The 25,117-nt window shown below is 46.2% G+C and overlaps 1 protein-coding gene across 7 annotated transcripts in view; it reads left to right on the plus strand.

Annotated features, from left to right (window-relative positions):
* CACNB2 (calcium voltage-gated channel auxiliary subunit beta 2) overlaps nucleotides 1-25,117 on the plus strand; it is a 391,254-nt gene that overhangs the window by 285,857 nt on the left and 80,280 nt on the right. The window lies entirely within an intron of this gene.

Here is a 25,117-nt window from a genome sequence, read left to right on the forward strand (position 1 = left end):
GATTCGCCTCTAGGCACAGAATGACAGCACAGCAGTTAGTGTGACTTAATGAGCTATAAAGTATACTGTATGTATAGTTTAACGTGCTGCCGTTGAGTGATTACTATGTCAATAAATCATTAACTGTTAATTACTGATGTATAAATTGCATAACCTTTAAAAATGATCCCAGTAGTAACGGCTCTTTAAAGTTGAACCCTGGCCAGACACAGATAAAAGACATTTGTATGAACCGTTATACATGACAAACTATTTGTGATTTAATGAAGAAGCCACTTTTGTGATTCACACATTCCCACCACCCAGCAATGCCAGGAAGGGTGGCCCTACTTTTGCAGTTACAGTTAAAGCCCAACTTGGGCTTTTTCAAGGAAATATTCTTTAAAGCCCAACTCCAGGCCCGGTCTCCCTTCCCCCTCCTCCCCCCCTTTCCATCTGAAGACACCTTATCTGTGTCTGTGGGCCGGTTGGTAAGTTAGCTTGGAATTGTTCCTTGGATTTATCCTTGGCCTTGTTTTTACCCCTATGCTGTGTGTTTAGTCGGGGACCCCCTGTATTAGTTGTCTTCAGACTGGACCGATGACGTGCTGGGCCACTTCTCAAGTCCTAGGTGGTCCTCTGCTGATACAGAGAGTGGTGGAGATGTTATGAGGTCAGCATCACTCTGTGTTTCAATAGATTATGATGAAAGGGTGTCATGGCGATGCCCCCTTTAGGCAGAGGGTTCATAATGTCCACCTGTTAATTGTGTGTCTTCTGTCTTCCAAACATCTCTCAACCTGGAACACTATGGACATTTTCTCTTTCAATAGTTTTTATTTCAAAGTTTTACTATGGTTCAAAAATGACAACGATATCAAGACGTGGATGCACCCTCCAATACAATCAAAAGCCAGGTTGTCATGACCTGAATCAGGGGTCTCCAAACATTTCAAACAAAGGGCCAGTTTATTGTTCTTCAGCCTTTAGGAGGGCCGGATTGTGGCTAGCGGGGGCAGAAAAAGCCCCGGACCCAGCATTGGTGAGACTAGATATGGCCTCATAGTTTGCGATCAGTAGGATAAGGAGTAATGCCCCTATTAGTAGGAGTAATTGTATCTCATCATTGGTATCAGTGGAAGAAAAAGTGCCCCCTTGTTGGAGTCAGTGGGAAGAATCGTGCCTCATATCAGTGGGAGGAATAAAGCCCTGAGGGCCGGATAAAGGCTTGAAAAGGGCCACATCTGGCCCTCGGGCCGCAGTTTGGAGACCCCTGACCTAAATACTTAGCAAGCAAAAAGGCCTAGCCGAACAAGCAGGCTCTACCAGATAGGACAACAATTTACCAAAGACATTTGACTCAAACATTTTATGAACCTATTACAGGAAGTTGAGATATGAGAATGATTATGAAAAGACATCACAATAAACTGTAGGTCATCCATAGCGCAATTACATTACGACGAGGTGTGGGAACTATAATCCAAAAAAAAAATCCCGGTGCCTTTAGGTGGTTGTACAACCACTTTTACCTACAGGTAAGCCTAGATTAAGGCTTACCTGTAGGTGCTGGAAATATCTCCTAAACCTACACGGTTTAGGAGATATTTACAATAGAGACGTGCGCCGATGTCTATGGCGCATGCGCCGTAGACAACAGTGCCAGCGCACTTTATAAACGGCGATCATGTCGTTTCTAAAGGAGGTCATGCCGTGACTGGCGGCTCCCTCGCACATGTGCTGGAGTGACGTCATCATAGCGCCAGAGCCGCGATACCCGGAAGTAACTCCGGGACGACATGTCGCCGGCCAGTGTTGTGTCGGGCACCGTAGCTCATTATGCCTTTGTCTTGCAGGTGTTATTTTTCTAGTGGGTTTACAACCACTTTAGGACGCAATACTTTGTTCCCGAATAAATGTTGAGCTAGGAGAGTCTTTGTGGTCCCCCTTCAGCATCCATATGAAGGTTATGAAAACATAACATAAAATAAAAATAAGAAAAGTGGAAGAAGGAAAAAGAAGGAAAGTAAGAGAAAAGACCAGAGTATGTCTCCTCAGCCCAGACCTCCAACCAACGAGGTATGCCAGTATCTTGGGAGCTTCAAGGTACACAATCCAGAGGTCCCACATTTTTTGAAGACTATGGACATTTTGTATGAAAAATAAGTACTCTGGCCCAGATTCTTAAAGGGCTTACGACGGCGCAACGCCATGTACGCCGTCGTAAGTCCTAATCGGGGCCGTCGTATCTATGCGACTGATTCCTAGAATCAGTTACGCATAAATATCCATTAGATCCGACAGGCGTAAGGCTCTTACGCTGTCGGATCTTAAATGCAATTTTTTTTTTGTCCGCTAGGTGTCGCCTCCGTCGTTTTCCCCGTCGAGTATGCAAATTAGCTAGATACGCGAATTCCCGAACGTACGCGCGGCCGACGCTGTGAAGTTACGACGTTTACGTTAGGTTTTTCCGACGTAAAGTTGCCCCTGCTATATGAGGGGCAACCAATGTTAAGTATGGCCGTCGTTCCCGCGTCGAAATTTATAAATTTACGTTGTTTGCGTAAGTCGTCCGTGAATGGGGATGGACGCCATTTACGTTCACGTCGAAACCAATGATGTCCTTGCAACGTAATTTGGAGCAATTCACCCTGGGATATTTTTCGGACAGCGCATGCGCAGTACGTTCGGCACGGGAACGCGCTTAATTTAAATGTTAAACGCCCCCTACCCGCCTAATTTGAATTAGGCGAGCTTGCGCCGGGTGATTTACGCTACGCCGCCGCAACTTTACACGCAAGTGCTTTGTGAATAAAGCACTTGCCTGTAAAACTTGCGGCGGTGTAACGTAAATGAGATACGTTACGCCCACCGACATTTACGCCATTCTACGAGAATCTGGGCCTCTGGGTTCAGCTTCAGACTGAAAGAGTAACTCTGCTTTTGCTGAGAAAAAAATATTCCCCTCTGGGTGATCTTTGTACATTTCAGGTATTTAACAAACTTTGTAGCAGATTCCTACCTTTTGTTATTCTGAAGAAAATAGCTGTTTGTTTGTCTGTGCCTAATGGGAGGGATTTTACAATTCTCAATCAGTTACTGCACTTGCAGGGCTCTGATCAGGAACGTGGCAGGGTCTGCATTCCTTTGGATGTGATTTCACTTTGGGAGTAGGACCAAAGGTGACATTTTTGTTGCAGGGGATGCCCAAATATGACTTGTATTTTAGTGTAGACTTCTGGGAAAATCAGTAAGCCAATCACACAAGCGGGAAATTACATTTCTAGGGGACGTTCTTTACACCACCTGTGTACAGAAGGCCTCCAGGTAGCTATATTGCATTTTTCAGAAAATTGCAGAGCTGCAGATTGAAAAGGAAAGGTAATTTTGAAGAACATTCAATTACAATATGACTTGAGTTGCAATTGTATTTGGCAGGGGTGTCCAAACTTTCTAAGCAAAGGGCCAGTTTACTGTCCTTCAGGCTACAGGGAGACCGGACTTTGGCCAGTGGGAGTAGAAAATACCCCATGATTGGTTAAATGGGAGGAATAGTGCCCCATGTGTTGGTATGAATGAAAGAAATAGTGTCCCACTGATGATGGCAGTAGGAGAAATGGTGCCCCATCACTGGGGCAGTAGGGCCCGAAGGGCCAGGTAAAGGCAAGCAAAGGGCCATGTCTGGCCCCAGGGCCACAGTTTGGAGATCACTGGTATACGCAATTTTTTCTTGTTTTTATATGCTATTTTTTTTCCACGAAAATTGAGTTACTATTTAAAGCCCAGTATTGTTTTTTTTCAAAAAAATATTATTTAAACCTCAACTCCAGGCTCAGCCCCCCTTTTCCTCCTTCATAATTTTCCATCTGAAGGCCCCTATGCTGTATGCTTTTTTCCTTTCTTTTTTTTGTACTTACCATTTTCAGTTGTCTTTAGACTGGTCAGGTGACATGCTGGGTCTTCTTCCCATTCACCACTTCTCTGGCCTTGGGCGGTCCTCTGCTGATGCAGACGTTATGATGTCGGCATTGGTCTGTGTTTCTTTATGTTAGGATCAAAGGGTGCCATGGTGATGCCCCCTTTAGGCAGAGGGTTCATGACATCACCCTATTGATTGCATGTCCTCAGTCTTACGAACATCTTTCATGTTGGAAGACTATGGGCATTTTGTGCCTAATAAAAAAAAATATATAATGCTCAGAGTTGATTTTTAATTTTCTTTATGTGTATATGAAAATAAATGCAGTTTTCACTAAGAGGCCTCATTCACAAAAGGGGAAAGTAAAGCATTCAGGGTCGTGCAACCGCAGAAATGTCAAATTGGGAGCAGCGGCTGGATCTGTGGAGTCACTGGGCCAGATTCATCAAGAGATACGACGGCGGATCTCCTGATCCGCCGTCGTATCTGTGAGAGCCGACGGTCGGATCTGTGAGATCCCAGGTTGGAGCTATGCGACTGATTCATAAGAATCAGTTCCGCATAGATCTCCCTTAGATCCGACTGGTGTAAGTGACTTACACCAGTCGAATCTTAGGCTGCAATCTCCCGCCGTCCGCTAGGTGTCGTCGCTTTTTTTTACGCGTCGCATATGCAAATGAGGAGAACCGCCGATTCAAGTCCGTACGCCCGCCCGTCGCTTTTTTTTAACGTCGTTTGCGTTCGGCTTTTTCCGGCGGATAGCTACCCCTGCTATATGAGTGGTAGCTAATGTTAAGTATGGCCGTCGTTCCCGCGCCGAGATTCAAATTTTTACGTCATTTGCGTAAGTCGATCGGGAATACCGATGGCCACAATTGACGTACCCGCCGCTAACAATGACGTCCTAGCGACGTCATTTGGAGCATGCACACTGGGATATTTCGCCGGCGGCGCATGCGCAGTTAAATCGGTGCGGGAACGCGCCTGATTTGAATTGTACACTCCCCCTACCCGCGGAATTTGCATTCCGCCGGGGGGAGTTACGATCCGACGGTGCAATTTGCGAGGTAAGTGCTTGATGAATACTGCACTAGCCTCGCTAAATTGCACCGGCGGATCGTAAAACACGTAGATCTAGCGGATCTAAAGATCCGCTGATCTACATGAATCTGGCCCACTATGTCCCAATTGACATCAATAGAGAACCTGTGCATCCTTTTTCCGGTAAACACATCCCTCGCAGGGCAATATACAGCACACACTAATTTTGGTAGCATACTGAATAATGTGGAACCTTGCTAAAGAACATTATTTTTTATCAAGTTTTTTTGGGGTAAAATTCCACTTTAACCACCTCCAGGTTCCCACTAGCACTATAGCTATAGCTGAATGACGGCTACAGTGTGGGCTTGCTTTGCCAGGAGGCCGTCTTCTGATGTCTTCCCATGATTGCTGAGTTCTTTGGACTCAGCTGATCACAGGTCGGGGTAAAGGGCCAATCACAGCAGCCCTTTACCATGTGATCAGCTGTTTCCAATGACAGCTGATCATGGTGTAAACTGAAGCTGGTTATCGGCTTTCCTTTCCTTATACTGACAGTGTGAGGAGAGTAGAAGAGAGCCGATAATCAACTTATGGTAAAGAGACATCTGCACTGATAATCAGGGAACTGATTATCAGTGTACTGATTATCAGTGCAGTTCTACCCAGTGGCGGTGTTTGTCCATAATGGGCGCCGCCCCCTCTCTCCTGCCACCTCTCTATCACCATATTCATGCATAGCAATTGATAGGCACACTGGTGGCAATTGATGGGCACACTGGCGGCAATTTATGGGCACACTGGCAGCAATTGATGGACACACTGGCAGCAATTTATGGACACACTGGCAGCAATTGATGGGCACAGTAGCGGCAATTGATGGGCACAGTAGCGGGAATTGATTAGCACAGTGGCTGCGTTTGATTTGCACAGTGTCAGCAATTGATGGGTACAGTAACTGCATTTAAAGGCACAGTAACTGCATTTAAAGGCACAGTGGCGGCAATTTGTGGGTACAGTGGCTGCGTTTGATGGGCACAGTGGCGGCAATTGATGGGCACAGTGGTTGTGTTTGGGCACAATGGCTGTGTTTGATGGGCACAGTGGCTGCATTTGATGGGCACAGTGGCTGCAGTTGATGTTTTTTTCTCAGTTTGTTTGCACCCCCCTAAAAATTTTGAGCACCAGCCGTCACTGGTCCTACCAGTGCTGCCAATCAGTGCCCACCAGTCAGTGCTAATCAGTGTCCATCTGTGCTGCTAATCAGTGCCTCCTCATCAGTGTCACCTATTAATGCTACCTATCAGTGCTCATCAGTGCCACCCGTCAGTGCCATCTATCAGTGTCCATCAGTGCCATCTATCAGTGCCCATCAGTGCAGCCTTATCAGTGCACATCAATTAAAGAAAACAATTACCTGCTTTAAAAAAAAAAAAAAAAAATTGTTTAGCAAAAAAAAAAATACACATTAGTCGTTAAAGCAGAGTTCCACCCAAAAGTGGAAACCCTGCTTCCTCCATCCCCCCCCCCACCTTTCAGGTGCCCACTTCCGTCTTAGGCCACTGCTGTGACCTATGTCATTTGTGGCCCCTCCTGTGGCCCCTAGCGGGACCATTCTGTAAGCGCGACTCACGTATGCGCAGTAGGAAACAGGCAGTGAAGCCTCATGGCTGTTTATCTTAGTAAGGATGCGTGCACCTGGAGCCAGTGGACAGGTAGGCTTCGGGTGCCGACATTGTGGGCTCCCTGGTCAGGTAAGTGTCCTTATATTAAAAGTCAGCAGCTATAGCTACAGTATGATTTATTTTAATACAGGCTGGAACTCTGCTTTAAATACCACCAAAATAAAGCTCTATTTTTGTGTGAAAAATATGATAAAAAATGTATTTGAGTACAGTGTTGCATGACTGCGCAATTGTCATTGAAAATGTGACAGCACTGAAAGCTGAAAACTGTCTGGGGCAGGAATGGGGTAAAAGTGCCTGGTAGGCAAGTGGTTAAGGCCATAGCAGCCACAGCATCAGCAATACCTCAACCAAGAGCCTGCCCGCTGGCAGTGACAGTGGATCTATAGTGCCGCTTTAAGAAATTCCAACTGTGCTTCTTGTAGTTAGCGCTGCCATTTCAACCATATCAGTGGAAGCGCACTGTATAAACAGGTTTTGTAACGTACTCTATGGAATAAATGGACAGAGCCTGGTTGAGTAAACACAGCTAATGTGTTTATTGTGTTCTATTCAGTCGTTAAGAATCTGAGTGTATTCTGTGGAAAGCCTCCGTCCTTCCTTTGTACTAATAAAAAAATAGGCTTCATTATTAAAGGGGATGTCCACATTGACCATTCATATAACAGCTCTACTAGGTACAATGTATATTTAGAGAGGAGCTGGAAGTTTGGAGTTTAACCACTTCCCGACGGCCGTACGACTATTGATGGCGGCAGGGTGGTTCTACTTCTCTGAGGCGACGTCAATTGACGTCCGCCCCTTTGCTCGTTCCCCGCGCGCAGCGGGGAACTGCTGTGCTGGCCGTGTCCCTTGTCCCTCTGTGCGGCCAATGAGAGATGATCTCATATGTTTACATATGAGATCATTTCTCATTGCCGGCTCTCACAGACAGCGGTGCACTATATATAGGGAATACATTTAACCCCTTCCTCACCCCCTAGTGTTAACCCCTTCCCTGCCAGTCACATTTATACAGTAATTAGTGCATATTTATAGCACTGATCGCAGTATAAATGTGAATGGTGCCAAAAATGTGTCAAAAGTGTCTGATGTGTCCGCCATAATGTCGCAGTCGCAATAAAAATCGCAGATCGCCGCCATTACTAGTAAAAAAATAATAATAAAAAAAATAATTCTGTCCCTTATTTTGTAGGCGCTATAACTTTTGCGCAAACCGCTTATTGCGATTTTTTTTTTTTTTTTTTTACTAAAAATATGTAGAATACGTATCGGCCTAGACTGAGGATAAAAAAAAAAATTAGCTATTTATTATAGCAACAAGTAAAAAAAAATTTTTTTTTTTTCAAAATCTTTGCTCTATTTTTGTTTATAGCGCAAAAAATAAAAACCGCAGAGGTGATCAAATACCACCAAAAGAAAGCTCTGTTTGTGGGAAAAAAAGGACGTCAATTTTGTTTGGGAGCTACATCGCACGACCGCGCAATTGTCAGTTAAAGCGACGCAGTGCCGAATCGCAAAAAGTCCTCTGGGCAGGAAGGGGGTTTAAGTGCCCAGTAAGGAAGTGGTTAAACTCTGTAATACATGCACATGTCCTGTCTTATCCCGACCACTTACTTCCCAATCCTATTCTGACACTTCTCTCCTACTAGTAAAATATCGCTTTTTTTTATTTATTTTTTTGCTAGAAAATTACATTAAACATTATATATCTCTAGGACCTAGAGAATAAAATGATGGGTGTTGCAATTTTTTACGTCACACAATATTTGAGCAGCGTTTTTTCAAACGTCACTACTGTGTCCTGTAATGCGGAGGTCAGCATGGAGCCATTGCTGCTCAGGAACTGTTACAGTGCCTTGAAAAAGTATTCACCCCCCCCCCCCCCCCCTTGGCATTTTTCGTGTTTTGTTGCCTCACAACCTGGAATTAACATGGATTGTTTGAGTATTTGCATCATTTAATTTACAGAACAAGTCCACAACTTTGAAGATTTATTTTTTATTTATTTTTTATTGTGAAGCACACAACAAATAGGACAAAATAACAGAAAAAGTCAATGTGCATAACTATTCACCCCCCTAAAGTTAATACTTTGTAGAGCCACCCTTTGTGGCTATTACAGCTCCAAGTCGCTTTGGATAAGTCCCTACGAGCTTGCCACATCTTACCACTGGAATTTTTGCCCATTCCTCCTTGCAAAACTGCTCCAGCTCCGTCAAGTTGGATGGTTTGCGCTTGTGAACAGAAATCTTTAAAGCGGAGCTCCACCCTAAAGTGGAACTCCCGCTGATCGGAACCCTCCCCCCCTCCGGTGTCACATTTGACACCTTTCAGGGGGGGGGGTACAGATACCTGTCTAAAGACCGGTATTTGCACCCACTTCCGCCCAAATAGTCTCGGGCAAACTGCGGGCATGACGTCACCTCCCTTCCCCCCCCCCCCCGTTGTGTTTTGGGAACACTCGGCTCCCAGTACACAGCGGGAGCCAATCGGCAGGCGTAGCGCGACTCGCGCATGTGCCGTAGGGAACCAGGCAGTGAAGCCGGAGCGCTTCACTTCCTGGTTCCCTCACCGAGGATGGTGGGGGGGCAGCAGAGTGGCGAGCGATCGCTCGTCCTCTGCTGCGGACGGCGCTGGACTTCAGGACAGGTAAGTGTCCTAATATTAAAAGTCAGCCGCTGCAGTATTTGTAGCTGCTGGCTTTTATTTTATTTTTTTCAGCGGACATCCTCTTTAAGTATGGCCACAGATTTTCTATTGGATTGAGGTCTGGGCTTTGACTAGGCCATTCCAACACATTTACAAGTGTTGCTTTAGCAGTGTGTTGGGGTCATTGTCCTGCTGGAAGGTGAACCTCCGTCCTAGCCTCAAATCACACACAGAGTGGTAAAGGTTTTGTTCAAGAATATCCCTGTATTTACCACCATCCATCTTTCCCTCAACTCTGACCAGTCACGACTGCTGAAAAACATCCCCACAGCATGATGCTGCCACCACCATGTTTCACTGTGGGGATGGTGTTCTTTGGGTGATGTGTTGGGTTTGTGCCAGACATAGCGTTTTCTTTGATGGCCAAAAAGTTAAATTTTTTTCTCATCAGACCAGAGCACCTTCCTCCATACATTTTGGGAGTCTCCCACATGCCTTTTTGCAAACTCAAAACGTGCCATTTTGTTATTTGCTGAAAGTAATGGGTTTCTTCTGGACACTCTGCCATAAAGCCCAACTCTATGGAGCCTACGGCTTATTGTCGTCCTATGTACAGATACTCCAGTCTCTGCTGTGGAACTCTGCAGCTCCTCCAGTGTTACCTTAGGTCTCTGTGATGCCTCTCTGATCAATGCCCTCCTTGCCCGGTCCATGAGTTTTGGTGTGCGGATGTCTCTTTACAGGTTTGCTGTTGTGCCATGTTCTTTCCATTTGGTTATGATATATTTGATGGCGCTCCTAGGGATCATCAAAGATTTGGATATTTTTTTATAACCTAACCCTGACTTGTACTTCTTAACAACATTGTCCCTTACTTGTTTGGAGAGTTCCTTGGTCTTCATGACAGTGTTTGGTTAGCGGTGCCTCTTGCTTAGGTGTTGCATCCTCTGGGGCCTTTCAAAAAGGTGTGTATATGTAATGACAGATCATGTGACACTTAGGGCCAGATTCTCAAAGGACTTACGACGGCACAGCGCCATGTACGCCGTCGTAAGTCCTAATCTGACCCGTCGTATCTATGCGACTGATTCTTAGAATCAGTTACGCATAGATATCCATTAGATCCGACAGGGGTAAGTCTCTTACATCGTCGGATCTAAACTGCAATTTTTTTTTGCCCGCTAGGTGGCGCTTCCGTCGAATTCCGCGTCGAATATGCAAATTAGCTAGATACGCCAATTCACGAAGGTACGCGCGGCCGACGCAGTAAAGTTACGACGTTTACGTTAGGCTTTTCCCAGCGTAATGTTGCCCCTGCTATATGGTGGCATAAGTGCAGCGCAACAATGTTAAGTATGGGCATCGTTCCCGCGTCAACATTTTAAAAAGTTACGTCGTTTGCGTAAGTCGTCCGTGATTGGGGCTGGACGTCATTTACGTTCACATCGAAACCAATGACGTCCTTGCGACGTCATTTGGAGCAATGCACACTGGGATATTTTACAGACGGCGCATGCGCAGTTCGTTCGGTGCGGTGACGCGCTTGATTTAAATGATACATGCCCCCTACCCGCCGAATTTGAATTCCGCCGGGTGATTTACGAAACGCCGCTGCAACTTACGGAGCAAGTGCTTTGAGAATACAGCACTTGCCCGTTGTGATCAATTGGATTTCTCCTAAGCCTGGTTTAGATGTGGTTCCTCCCTTTTGTCTATAGGTGGCACCAGGGTGGATTTGATTTAAATCACTAGTAAAATAGCTTGATTTAAAGCGGTTGTATACCCTCAGTAATTTTTATTTTATTTTTTACCCCTGTAAGGCAAAAGGCATAATGAGCTAGTATGCACCGCATACTAGCTCATTATGAAATACTTACCTTAGAGCGAGGCGTCTGTAACTCACCTGGTCCACGCGGAGGTAGCTGACATGTTGCCTCGACGCGTCTTCCGGGTATCGCGGCTCCAGCGCTGTGAGTGGCTGGAGCCGCAGTGTCATCACTTCCACGCATGCGCACGGGAGACTTCTTTCCGGCAAAGTCCGGTGTCTGCCAGGCTTTCAGACGAGAATCCCTGATGCGCATGCGCCGCTGCAGTCAGCGGCTCATTGCAAAGGGAATATCTCCTAAACCATACAGGGTTAGTAAATATTTTTTTTTACCTACAGGTAAGCCTTATTATAGGCTTACCTGTAGGTAAAAGTAAAAAAACTGACTATACAACCACTTTAAATCAACTTGATTTAAATCATAATTTTTAACCACCTGAGGCCCGCGCTATAGCCGAATGACGGCTACAGCGCGGACCTGAAAATCCAACAGGACGTCAATTGACGTCCGCCCCTTTCCTCGTTCCCCGCGCCCGCTCCCGAGCACGCAGCGGGGAAACTCTGTGCTGGCGGTGTCCCTTGGACACAGCCAATCACAGATCGCCGTGAACGGCCAATCGGAGTGGCCGTTTGGTAGGCGATCTGTGCGGCCAATGAGAGATGATCTCATATGTAAACATATGAGATAATTTCTCATTGCCGGCTCTCACAGTGACAGCGTCCTGTCAGGGAGAGAGGAGACGGATCTGTGTCTCTTGTACATAGGGACACAGATTGGTCACCTCCCCCAGTCACCCCCCTTCCCCCACAGTTAGAACACTATATAGGGTACACATTTAACCCCTTCCTCACCCCCTAGTGTTAACCCCTTCAATGCCAGTCACATTTATACAGTAATTAGTGCATATTTATAGCACTGATCGCAGTATAAATGTGAATGGTGCCAAAAATGTGTCAAAAGTGTCCGATGTGTCTGCCATAATTTCGCAGTCCCAATAAAAATCGCAGATCGCCGCCATTACTAGTAAAAAATAAAAAATAATAATTCTGTCCCCTATTTTGTAGGCGCTATAACTTTTGCGCAAACCAGTCGCTTATGGCGATTTTTTTTTTTACCAAAAATATGTAGAATACGTATCGGCCTAGACTGAAAAAAATGTTTTGTTTTGTTTTTTAAATTGTAAATATTTATTATAGCAACAAGTAAAAAATATTGTATTTTTTTTTCAAAATTGTTGCTCTATTTTTGTTTATAGCGCAAAAAATTTAAACCGCAGAGGTGATCAAACACCACCAAAAGAAAGCTCTACTTGTGGGGAAAAAAGGACGTCAATTTTTTTTGGGAGCCACGTCGCACGACCGCGCAATTGTCAGTTAAAGCGACGCAGTGCCGGAAGCTGAAATTTCACCTGGGCAGGAGGGGGGTATATGTGCCCAGTAAGCAAGTGGTTAAAGAGCAACTCTCATTTCAATCCTGCAGGCGCTCCTCCTCTGACCCGCTGTTGACTCAGCAAAGTCCCATTCACTTTAATGGGATGCGACAGTGACATAACAAGGTGAGGGACGTGGCGGCAGCAGGTGAGTGGATGCCCGCTAACAGGCGCTGCCATGATGGATCTGAAATGACAGGTGCTCTTTAAATGTAAGGACTTATTCTTGCTGGTAGTTAGAATCTTTAATATTTGCAAACAAATTAAGGTTTCCTATTTGGAATAATAAGCTGTCAGGTTAGTAAAACAGTGATATCAGAACTGATCCAATCATACAGTTTGTAGTGTACATAGATTTGCAAAACAATTGGATAAAGGAATATTCCTGAACTTTGTTTTATCTCATTATAACTGTGAACTTGTGTGAATGCATCAATTCTGCTTCCTGACCTGATAATCACACAGGAAATGAGGAATAATCTCTCTAGTGGGGACACAGACAGTAATAAATATCTGAACGATGATCTAACCCTTTCCCTCTCCAGAGAGGGAGAAAATAAAAAGCGTTACTGAAGCTGTTCTTTAACTGCTTGCCGACCTGCCGCCGTCATTCTACGGCGGCAGGTTGGCTCTCCTGCGCGAGAGCCCGTCATTCTACGTCGGCTCTCTCGCAGGCTACCAGGGGCGCGCGCCCCCGCTCGCCCCTCGACTCCCGTGCTCGTTACAGAGCGGGGACCGGGAGCTGTGTGTGTAAACACACAGCTCATGGTCCTGTCAGGGGGGAAATGCTGATCCTTTGTTCATACAATGTATGAACAGAAGATCAGTGATTTTCCCTAGTGAGGCCACCCCCCCCCCCCACAGTAAGAACACACCCAGGGACATGCTTAACCCCTTCCCCGCCCCCCAGTGTTAACCCCTTCACTGCCAGTGGCATTTTTATAGTAATCCAATGCATTTTTATAGCACTGATTGCTAAAAAAATGCCAATGGTCCCAAAAATGTGTCAAAAGTGTCCGAAGTATCCGCCATAATGTCGCAGTACCGAAAAAAATCACTGATCGCCGCCATTACTAGTAAAAAAAAATATTAATAAAAATACCCCCTATTTTGTAAACGCTATAACTTTTGCGCAAACCAATCAATAAACGCTCATTGCGATTTTTTTTTAACGAAAAATATGTAGAAGAATATGTATTGGTCTAAACTGAGGAAATTTATATATTTTTTTATATATTTTTGGGGGATATTTATTATAGCAAAAAGTAAAAAATATTCATTTTTTCAAAATTGTCGCTCTATTTTTGTTTATAGCGCAAAAACTAAAAACCGCAGAGGTGATCAAATACCACCAAAAGAAAGCTCTATTTGTGGGGAAAAAAGGACGCCAATTTTGTTTGGGAGCCACGTCGCACGACCGCGCAATTGTCAGTTAAAGCGACGCAGTGCCGAATCGCAAAAAGTACTCTGGTCTTTCACCAGCAATATGGTCCGGGGGTTAAGTGGTTAAATCTTAGAAAGCTGGGAGCTGCTGTATTAAGCTGTTTATTAAGACTGCCGATCTCTTCCTAAGGAACTCTATTTCTAGTCTAATGAAGCTCCTTCCAGCTAAAGTTTTGCTGTCAAGTGAAAAAGAAGCAATCGATTAATAACTGATAATAGCAGACCTCTGTAAAAAGAAGGCCCTGTTTTTAAGACCACGCCGTTCGTGCGTCAGCGAGGCTATTTCTGTCTCTGCCGTCTAGTGTCTTTTGATCTGAATCTGCTCTGACACTGGCAGCTCCATACGGAGATACTGCTATGAATAAGTAAGTGTGCCCATGTGATTGGTGTGATTCCCAGACCAGTTGCTTCAGTGTATTATTTTTTTTTAGGCCTGCGGCACTTAAAGCGGTGGTTCACCCTAATTGTCAAGTTTTTCTTGTTAAAACCAGCAGCCATTGTACTGTATCTATCCGTTTTTTTTTTTTTTTTAATAGGCCTCCTTACCTTGGATTGAGGGCCTTTTGTGAGCTGTCACTCACATTTCCCCGCGGGAGTGGGCGTGTTTTCAAAAAATCCCCGATCAGCGCTATGTCTCCTGGGAGCGAGTCCTGAGAATCCCAGGAGACGCGCTGTGTTTGAAATCCCGCGGGTCACGTGACTAGTCTGGCTAGTCACAGCGGGGAGTGTCCTTTTCAGGACGCTGCCGGCCGTTGTCCTAGCAACTATGCAGTGTTGACGGCGCGGCTCGCCGTCACACTGCATAGTTGCTAGGACAACAGCCGGCAGCGTCCTGAAAAGGACACTCCCCGCTGTGACTAGTCACGTGACCCGCGAGATATCGCGAGATTTCAAACACGGCGCGTCTCCTGGTATTCTCAGGAGACACCGCATCCCCGAAGAAAATACAGGAGGGATTCACGGTGCCAGCAGTTAAGATGGCAATGTCCATCATCAGATTTTATAAAATCTTCTTTTGGGGGAAATCGTCCTGGTGGCAGCTGCGACTAGGAGACTGGTGAGTACAATTTTCGTTGTACCATCAGCTTTACAAAAACGTCTTTAAAAAAAAACGTTTTCCCGCGGAACTACCGCTTTAAGTGCAACTCTCTGCATTTTATATGACAAGAAAAGGACAATTATAAGTACTTACCGTATTTTCCGGCGTATAAGACGACTGGGCGTATAAGACGACCCCCTAATTTTCCAGGAAAAATTTAGATTTTCGGATATACTCACTGTATAAGACTACCCCCTTCTTACTGTCTTTCTGGAAGCTGAGGGGGAGCCAGAACCGCTGACAGAAACAGGCTTTTTCAAATCTCACTGTGCCATTACATTACATTCCTCACTGTGCCATTACATTACATGCCCAGACTGTGCCATTACATTACATGCCCAGACTGTGCCATTACATTACATGCCCAGACTGTGCCATTACATTACATGCCCAGACTGTGCCACTGTGCCATTACATGCCCCCACATTGCCACTGTGCCATTACATGCCCCCACATTGCCACTGTGCCATTACATGTCCCCACATTGCCATTGTGCCATTACATGCCCCCACATTGCCATCACTTGCCCCTCACTTGCCTCTCAGGCCTCGTACACACGACAGAGTTTCTCGGCAGAATTCACCGAGAAACTCGGTCAAAACCCGGATTCTGCCGAGAAACTCTGTCGTCTGTACAGTTTTGGCTCGATGGAGCCGCCGAGGAACTCGACGAGAAAATAGAGAACATGTTCTCTATTTTCTCGTTGTCCTCGTTCTTCTATGGGAGAAGCCGGCCCGCCGAGCTCCTCGGCGGCTTCATCCCAAAACTCGACGAGGAACTCGACGTGCCAAGCACGTCGAGTTTCTCTGTCGTGTGTACGAGGCCTCACTGTGTCATCACTTGCCCCCACTGTACCTGAACTTGTTGCCTCCCCCCCCCCCAGTGCAATAACACTCACTTTTTTGCAGGCGGTGACAGTCCCCCATGCTGCGAGCGCGAGCGTGAATGATTTCAAAGCCGCGCCTTCACTTCAGAGTGTTCTGTGATAGGCGGCACACAAATCTTCCCAGCAGCGCCTCTGTTCTGTTTTCCGCTTATCACGGACGTCTTCTCATCTCGTCCGAGGATGAGAAGGCATCTGTAATAGGAGGAACACAGAACAGAGGCGCTGCTGGGAAGATTTTTGTTCCTCCTATCACAGAACACTCTGAAGAGAAGGCGCGGCTTTGAAATCATTCACGCTCGCGCTCGCAGCATGGGAGACAGTCACCGCTGGGAAAAAAAAGTGAGTATTGAGACCGTACCCGGCGTATAAGACGACCCCCGACTTTGGATGCATGTTTTTGCATCCAGAAAGTCGTCTTATACGCCGTAAAATACGGTATATAAAATGATTCCCCTGTGTGTAAATGTGTATTTAATATTAATACCTATTTATATGCAAAGCAGAAAACTTGACCTCTTTGCTGAGGCCGCCAAACACATGTAGTACTTGGTTAGGCAAACGACGACCTGCGGAACACATTCGGCCCGCTACAAGTTTTTGTCTGGCCCGTAGCTAGGGTCATTGGCTTCTCCTCAATGTGATTAAGGATTAAAGTGGTTCTAATGCCGCATAGACACGATCGGTTAAACCGATGAGAATGGTCTGATGGACCGTTTTCATCGGTCAAAACCGATCGTGTGTGGGCGCCATCGGTTATTTAACCATCGGTTAAAAAGCCAACTTGTTTTAAATTTAACCGATGGATACCTAACCGATGGGAAAAAAAACGATCGTCTGTAGGCACAACCATCGGTTAAAAATCCACGCATGCTCAGAATCAAGTCGACGCATGCTTGGAAGCATTGAACTTCGTTTTTTTCAGCACGTCATTGTGTTTCACGTCACCGCGTTCTGACACAATCGTTTTTTTAACTGATGGTGTGTAGGCGCGACGGACCATCGGCCAGCTTCATCGGTTAACCGATGAAAACGGTCCATCGGTCCGTTCTCATCGGATGGACTGATCGTGTGTACGCGGCATTAGGCTACTTTTACACTTGGGCTGCCTGAGCGTTAGCAGCTAATTTTAGAGGCGCTGTAGCACTGTTTAAAGCGGGAGTTCACCCTAAAAAAAAATTTTAACCTTAGATGGATGCTTATTTTGTCTAGGGGAATCGTCTAGTTTTTTTTAAATCGAAGCAGTACTTACCGTTTTAGAGAGCGATCTTCTCCGCCGCTTCCGGGTATGGTCTTCGGGACTGGGCGTTCCTATTTTGATTGACAGGCTTCCGACGGTCGCATCTATCGCGCCACGAAGCCTGTCTGAAGACTGTCAATCAAAATAGGAACGCCCAGTCCCGCAGCCCATACCCGGAAGCGGCGGAGAAGATCGCTCTCTACAACGGTAAGTACGGCTTCGATTTTAAAAAAACTAGCCGATTCCCCTAGACAAAATGAGCATCAATCTAATGTGAAAAAATAACATTTGTGGGTGAACCTCCACTTTAAGCTGCGCTTTTTGGCTGCTAGCAGGTCGCTTTTAACACCCGCTAGCAGCCGAAGAAGAAGTTAAAAGCACCCGTATTGCTTTCGAATCACTTTCCAGGCGATTCCTTTCAATGTGCAGGGGCATTTTGGGAGTGGTGTATACACTGCTCCTAAACCACCCCAAAGATGCTGCTTGCAGGACTTTTTCTAACGTCCCCAAAGCGCACCGCCCAAGTGTGAAAGCACTCAGGCTTTCACATTAGGGCAGCATGGGAGGCAGTTTTCAGGTGCTTTACAGGCACTATTTCTAGCGCTAAAATGCCTGAAAGCTGCTTCGGTGTGAAAGGGGTCTAAAAGCTGAAGTTTTTTACTTTAAAGTAGATGTAAACCCACTCTCATCCTTTCTAAACTACTGCCATAGTGCTGATCTATAAGGATATAGATGCCTCCTGCATGTATCCTTACCTGTCAAATGTCTCCCCTCTGTCTGTCTGTCTGTTATAAGAACTGAAAAACTGCAGATTCTGTGGGTGGGTCTGTTGTCTGGAGCTCGGTGGGTGGAGTCGTGATGTCAGTAGACTCCCCGCCCACCTCTACACTCCCCTTGTCAACATGTATTTTCTCCTGTGTATTCCTTACACTAAATTCTGCTATGATCACTAACATCCAGTCAAAATCCAGAAAAGTAACCACATGACTTCAGAAAAGGAGTGGGCGTGGGAATTGAAAAATAATGCCTGTCTCAGGCTAGTGCATGAGAAATGTAAATAACCTGTCACTCACAGCAAGGGGGAAGAACGGACAAAAGTTTTCTCCTGTTTGTCCGTTTTATCTCGCTGAAAAAAAGAGGATTGCTCAGAGCTGGATTAACTCTGTGTGGCAAGACTGGGCACATATGATAGGAAATCGTATACTCTACATTGTGACAGCAAAAAAAAAAAAAAAATTGGGTTTACATCCACTTTAGGGTCTGCAGAGGATGCCTATGATCTCCACTTCTGATGTGAAGGGTGACTCTGATGGGAACCCTGCTGTGAGGGGGATTTCTAAAGCCAACCAATGTAAGGGGGACTCTTAAGGGGGATTATTTTTTAGTCTGCAATTATTTGTAAAATGTACAATGTGGCCCTCATACTGAAAATGTTGGAGGCCCTTGAACTAGATAACAAGGTCCAATGCAAAATATTAAAATTAAAAACAGAGAAATTAGCACAAGCCACATAACTTAGTATGATGTGCCCTCTGTTTTGATTTGTCTGCTTTCAGTAGTCTTCATCTGTCCTACCCCTGGCCTTACCCAATCCTGTTCATGGCTTTCTGAATTGGCAGCACTGTCTCTGTTGCTGAAACTCTCTCATTGTGAGCTGCAGTGACTAGAAGGGGGAGCGTGTGAGACATGAACGAGGATTTCGTCAGGGAAGGAAAAGATTTTTTTTTTCTTCACCTTGTGTGGCTTGTACATCACAGAGAAACTGGATAGGATACTTGAATAGGAGGAGCCTTTATTGTCCGCCCTCAATTGTACTGCAGATGGGCAGCCCCTGCACAGGCAATACAGCATACCTGTCGCTGCCCTTATCCGACTCTAGGTGCTTGCAACTGTACAGAGGGAACAATCTCTCTGTTTCTCACCCCTGCAAAGCAGGACACTTTACACATATTACACATAGTTGGGCACACTTTTAACCCCTTGATCACCCTAGATGTTAACCTCTTCCGAGCCAGTGTCATTAGCACAGTGACAATGTATAGTATTAGCACTGATCACTGTATTAATGTCTCTGGCGGTGTCAGTATCAGTTTATCAGGTCCCCCAGTGTCAATTAGTGTCAGTTTGCCCGCTGCACTATCACAGTCTCACTATTAGTCGCTGATCACCGCCATTAGTAGTATAAAAAATACATACATAAAAATTCCAGCATCTATATCATAGCTTGGTTTGCATGAACATTTTGTACCTACAGTCAGTATACACTTATGGGGGGCTGGGCGGTGGGTGCTTATCAAAGACATGTAGAAGAAAAAAATGTTGCTAAAATTTATGAATACATTAGAATTGTTTTTGGATATGTTTTGTAGGAGAAAGTAAAAAACAATTATTTATTTTTTTCAACATTTTCTTTTTTTTTTCAATTGTGATCAATTACCACTAAAAGAAAGCTCTATTTTTGTGGAAAAAATTATATAAATATCGTTTGGGAGCAGCGTTGCATGACTGCGCAATTGCCAGCTAAATTAGCGCAGTGCTAAATAGTAATAAATGGCCTGGTCATGAAGGAGGACACTGTCATTCACCTATTAAGGGCAAAGTGACAGTACCTTCTGGTAGTGTGATGCCCCAGGATAATATACTCCATGCTCCTTGCTTTTTCCCTGTTGCAGGAGGCCACCTGGGAAAGTTGCGGTGTCAGATGGTGTTGAAGCTTATACTGATGCATGAGATATTGGCACACAAGAGTTGGGGCCAGGCAATTGGCTACTCAGGCCACATGGCAGGCGGTTTTAACCCTTTTCTGGCCACTAGCAGGGGTTAAAATCGCCCCGCTAGCGGCCGAAAAGTGCCGCAAAAACTATGGTAAAGCGCTGCTTAAAATAGCGGTGCTTTACCGCCAACGCCCGTAACATGCCAGTGTGAAAGTAGCCTAAGGGTTCCAATAGGGAAGGGAGGGAACACCGGTCAGGGGTATACCTTGCCAGTTAGAGCCCTTTCACACTGAGCCTCCCCAGGCTTCGGCGGTAAAACACCGCTATTTTTACGTTTTTGCAGCGCTCTTCGGCCGATAGCGGGGCGCTTTTCGGCCGCTAGCGGAGTGCTTTTAACCCCCGCTAGTGGCCAAAAAAGAGTTAAACTCCTAATGTGCTCCAAAGAAGCAGCTGGCAGGACTTTTTCTGAAGCCCTGCAAGCGCACCGCTCCAGTGTGAAAGCCCTCTGGCTTTCACACTGGAGTGAATGGAGCCGCTGTTTCAGGGCGCTTTGCAGGCGCTATAGTGCCTGAAAAGAGCCCCAGTAAGAAAGGGGTCTTAGCAGATCCAGGAGACACTGAATGGTAGTGTGCAAAACTCAAAGCCAATTGAGTTTGCCTTTTGAATTGAGATTTATGTAATGATATGTAGCCAGATTTATCAGCTTGTTCACACTTGTTTCTGAGTAGTACAGCAACTTCCTCCTTGGGAACTACAGGGGAAGGAGCTTGGAACCGGGGAAGGAGCTTGGAACCGGGGAAGGGGCTTGGAACCGGGGAAGGGGCTTGGAACCGGGGAAGGGGCTTGGAACCAGGGAAGGGGCTTGGAACCAGCGGAGTTGCTTGGAACCAGGGAAGGCGCTTGGAACCAGGGAAGGCGCTTGGAACCAGGGAAGGGGCTTGGAACCGGGGAAGGGGCTTGGAACCGGGGAAGGGGCTTGGAACCAGGGAAGGGGCTTGGAACCAGGGAAGGGGCTTGGAACCAGGGAAGGGGCTTGGAACCAGGGAAGGAGTTTGGAACCAGGGAAGGGGCTTGGAACCAGGGAAGGTGCTTGGAACCAGGGAAGGGGCTTGGAACCAGGGAAGGGGCTTGGAACCAGGGAAGGGGCTTGTGTAGCTAAAATAATGCAACAGTGAATACCTATAAGCAGGGGAAGGAGCTTGGAACCGGGGAAGGGGCTTGGAACCGGGGAAGGGGCTTGGAACCGGGGAAGGGGCTTGGAAGGGGCTTGGAACCAGGGAAGGGATTTGGAACCAGGGAAGGGGCTTGGAACCAGGGAAGGGGCTTGGAACCGGGGAAGGGGCTTGGAACCAGGGAAGGTGCTTGGAACCGGGGAAGGGGCTTGGAACCAGGGAAGGTGCTTGGAACCAGCAGAGTTGCTTGGAACCAGGGAAGGGGCTTGGAACCAGCGGAGTTGCTTGGAACCAGGGAAGGGGCCTGGAACCAGGGAAGGTGCTTGGAACCAGCAGAGTTGCTTGTAACCAGGGAAGGGGCTTGGAACCAGCGGAGTTGCTTGGAACCGGGGAAGGGGCTTGGAAGGGGCTTGGAACCAGGGAAGGGGCTTGGAACCAGGGAAGGGGCTTGGAACCAGGGAAGGGGCTTGGAACCGGGGAAGGGGCTTGGAACCAGGGAAGGTGCTTGGAACCGGGGAAGGGGCTTGGAACCAGGGAAGGTGCTTGGAACCAGCAGAGTTGCTTGGAACCAGGGAAGGGGCTTGGAACCAGCGGAGTTGCTTGGAACCAGGGAAGGGGCCTGGAACCAGGGAAGGTGCTTGGAACCAGCAGAGTTGCTTGGAACCAGGGAAGGGGCTTGGAACCAGCGGAGTTGCTTGGAACCAGGGAAGGGGCTTGGAACCAGCGGAGTTGCTTGGAACCAGGGAAGGCGCTTGGAACCAGGGAAGGCGCTTGGAACCAGGGAAGGCGCTTGGAACCAGGGAAGGGGCTTGGAACCAGGGAAGGTGCTTGGAACCAGGGAAAGGGCTTGGAACCAGGGAAGGGGCTTGGAACCAGGGAAGGAGCTTGGAACCAGGGAAGGGGCTTGGAACCGGGCAAAGGGTTTGGAACCGGGCAAAGGGTTTGGAACCGGGGAAGGTGCTTGGAACCAGGGAAGGTGCTTGGAACCAGGGAAGGGGCTTGGAACCAGCGGAGTTGCTTGGAACCAGGGAAGGCGCTTGGAACCAGGGAAGGCACTTGGAACCAGGGAAGGTGCTTGGAACCAGGGAAAGGGCTTGGAACCAGGGAAGGGGCTTGGAACCAGGGAAGGAGTTTGGAACCAGGGAAGGGGCTTGGAACCAGGGAAGGTGCTTGGAACCAGGGAAGGGGCTTGGAACCAGGGAAGGGGTTTGGAACCAGGGAAGGGGCTTGGAACCACTTCCACAGGTTTGCATTTAAGCCATTAAAATAATAAGGATACTAAAAGCCATATGGATTAATTTAGCTGGCTTTACAAAAAAAAGAATAGGATTCACCCAGCCAGTGGCTAGGCTGTGAGTTTAAATGTAATCATTTATATGTTGTATGTAATGGCACTGTACTTTTAAAAAAAATCGCTTATAGGTATTCACTGTTGCATTATTTTAACTACACAAGCCCTGCCAAGAAGCAGAGAGCTGTGTCTTGGTTTCATAATAAATATACATAATGATTAATTTAAATAAGAGGAGAAAAAAAGCGAAAGACAGAGTCTAGACAATGTATGTGGCTGAGAAGTGAATTATGAACTGCAGACATGTTAATAGAAATTGATCTGTCTGATCACTTTACCTAAAACCTCATTGTAATTGTATTGTAACTGTATCTACGGGAGACAATCGTGGAAAATTAGGTTGAGGTTCTTCTTGATTTGAACTGTGTTAACGGAGAGGATTTCACCTTGTGTCAAAGCTCAGTTCTAACTAAAGTTAGAAGTTGATTGGCTTCCATGTGCAGCTGCACCAGATTTTGGACCCTCTGGTATTAGTAAATCAACCTCAATATATGAAAACAATAACACAAATTTTAAACAAAAATCTCTATATTTTATCATTAAAGGAGAAGTACAGCCAAAGCTCATTTGGCTGTACTTCTCCTGTGGATCACAGGAGTGCAGTTCATTCTGCACTCCTGTAACCCGTTTTCAGCAGACGGGCTGAAGCCAGCTGTCGGCTGATGTCGTGGAGCCGCTCCAGGCTCGGCAAGATCACTACCATATGGTCGGGATCTGCCCACATGCCTGGACTGGCAACTGGCTCAGCCTCTTAGCGAGCCGCTGAGAGCTTGAGACGGCCTCTCCCGCCCACTCTACAGCCTAGTGCTCCAGTGAGACCGGGGGGGGGGGGTGTCAGAGCCCCTTCTTTGCTCAGGGAGTGATTGGCGGTGTTTGATCACTCGGTTCTCAGTCTCAGCTGGCGGGGGACAGATGCAGCATCGCACCAATGCTGCATCCACCTAGGTAAGTATGATTTAAAAAAAAAAAAACATTCCCATACTTCTATTTTAACAAGCAGTCACTGAACACCAGACAAATGACTTTGCCTAAGCTAAGATCATGCCATCAGTTTTCTGTAAGTAGGAGGACGCGCCCTGAAAGAGAGAAATCGCCTGTATTCCCCATTCACACTAAACAATGCAGATTGAGGAATCTCTGCTGCAAGCTATTGTATTCTGACAGCCAGCCCCAATGGCTGTCAGTATGCCCTTACAGTGGCTGTGTCTGGCTGGTTGCAGCTGCTGCTTGACTGCTAGTATTAGGCCTGGCAGAAGAATGCGGATAGGGCCACATACAGCTCAAATTTTGTCCAGTTCATCAGGAAAAGACCGAACTTCACTCCGTGTATGGCCAGCTTTGGAGGTACAGCAGGGCTGATCTGCACAGGTACCAGGACTGCACGGGTACCAGGATTTACATGATTGTGTCATCTCTTGGCCAGTCCAAGCTGGCAGTGGATGACACCTGAACAAAAATGGCTCTGTCCTGTTGGAGAGAAAAAGTAGATGAAGGAATTAGTTAGGTGAGTTCCTTTATATCTGTGAGATGTATTAAATACCCGGGCGTGCTACAGCTGCATATTACTGGGTGTAAATGCACGTAACATGGAAAAATATATCTGGTGATAGTTACCTTCCAACTTTGCAAACTAGTACTATCAAAATATGAATTGTCCATGTTACAGTGGTTGTAAACCCTTTTACCACTACCACTATTTACTACAGGTAAGCATTAGTAGCTACCTTGGATGTCTTCTAAACCTGCACCGTTTAGGAGATATCCCACGTCATCGGCACATGCGCACTGAAGCAACAGCTTGTTCGTGCCGTTGCTTCAGCTGACGTGCCATTCCCGGCAGCTCCAACTTCATTGCGGCTCCAGCCAATCACAGCGCTGGAGCCTGCGATACCCGGAAATAACATTGGGAGCGATTGTTGCCAGTCAAAGCAGTGTGCGAGGACCACAGCCGGGGCTTCGATCTAAGGTAAGTATTTCATATTGAGCTAGTATGCTATGCAGCTCATTATACCTTTGTCTTGCAGGTTGTTTTTTTTTTTTTTTGTGGGTTTACAACCACTTAAATTATTAATTATGAATTATGTATTTGGTATTATTAATAATAATAATAATAATAATAATAATAATAGTATACTTATTAGTATCAATGATTACTTGTCCTGATCGAAACTTTGTGTTGCTTGGTTTTTGTTCCATCTAAAGCAACTACTTCTGGTGTTGGATTCAGTCTTTTTGGCAGACAATTTATCAGAAAATATCTTATGTCCAGGCGAATTCTTCTTTTAAAAAAATGTAAAGAAGCAGTGAAGTGATACAACTTTACATTTTATCAGGTGAATGGTGAGAGTGAAAGCAGATCCCAGTACAATTGAAGAGGGTGGTCAAATGTCTCTTGTTCTTATGGAGATATCTGCTTGTCTGTGGACAGACTTAGAGATTCCGTAGGAACAATAGACTGTTGACCTGTCCCCGTTTGCAGGTTTTTATCAAGGCGTCTAAAGGTGTGGGGTTACTGTCCTCCTGCCAAACACAGAGATCAATGTACGGCTTAGGTGAATTATAGGGATGATTACACATTAGAATCAAGTGACCTATATACCAAGAGAGATTGGTAAGAATAGCCCATGGTCTGGACATATGGACATCAATGATATACAAAGCTTACAGGCAAAAAGAAAAAGGAG

Source organism: Rana temporaria, chromosome 5 (assembly GCF_905171775.1).
Source record: "Rana temporaria chromosome 5, aRanTem1.1, whole genome shotgun sequence".
In the NCBI taxonomy this organism is placed as follows: Eukaryota; Metazoa; Chordata; class Amphibia; order Anura; family Ranidae; genus Rana; species Rana temporaria.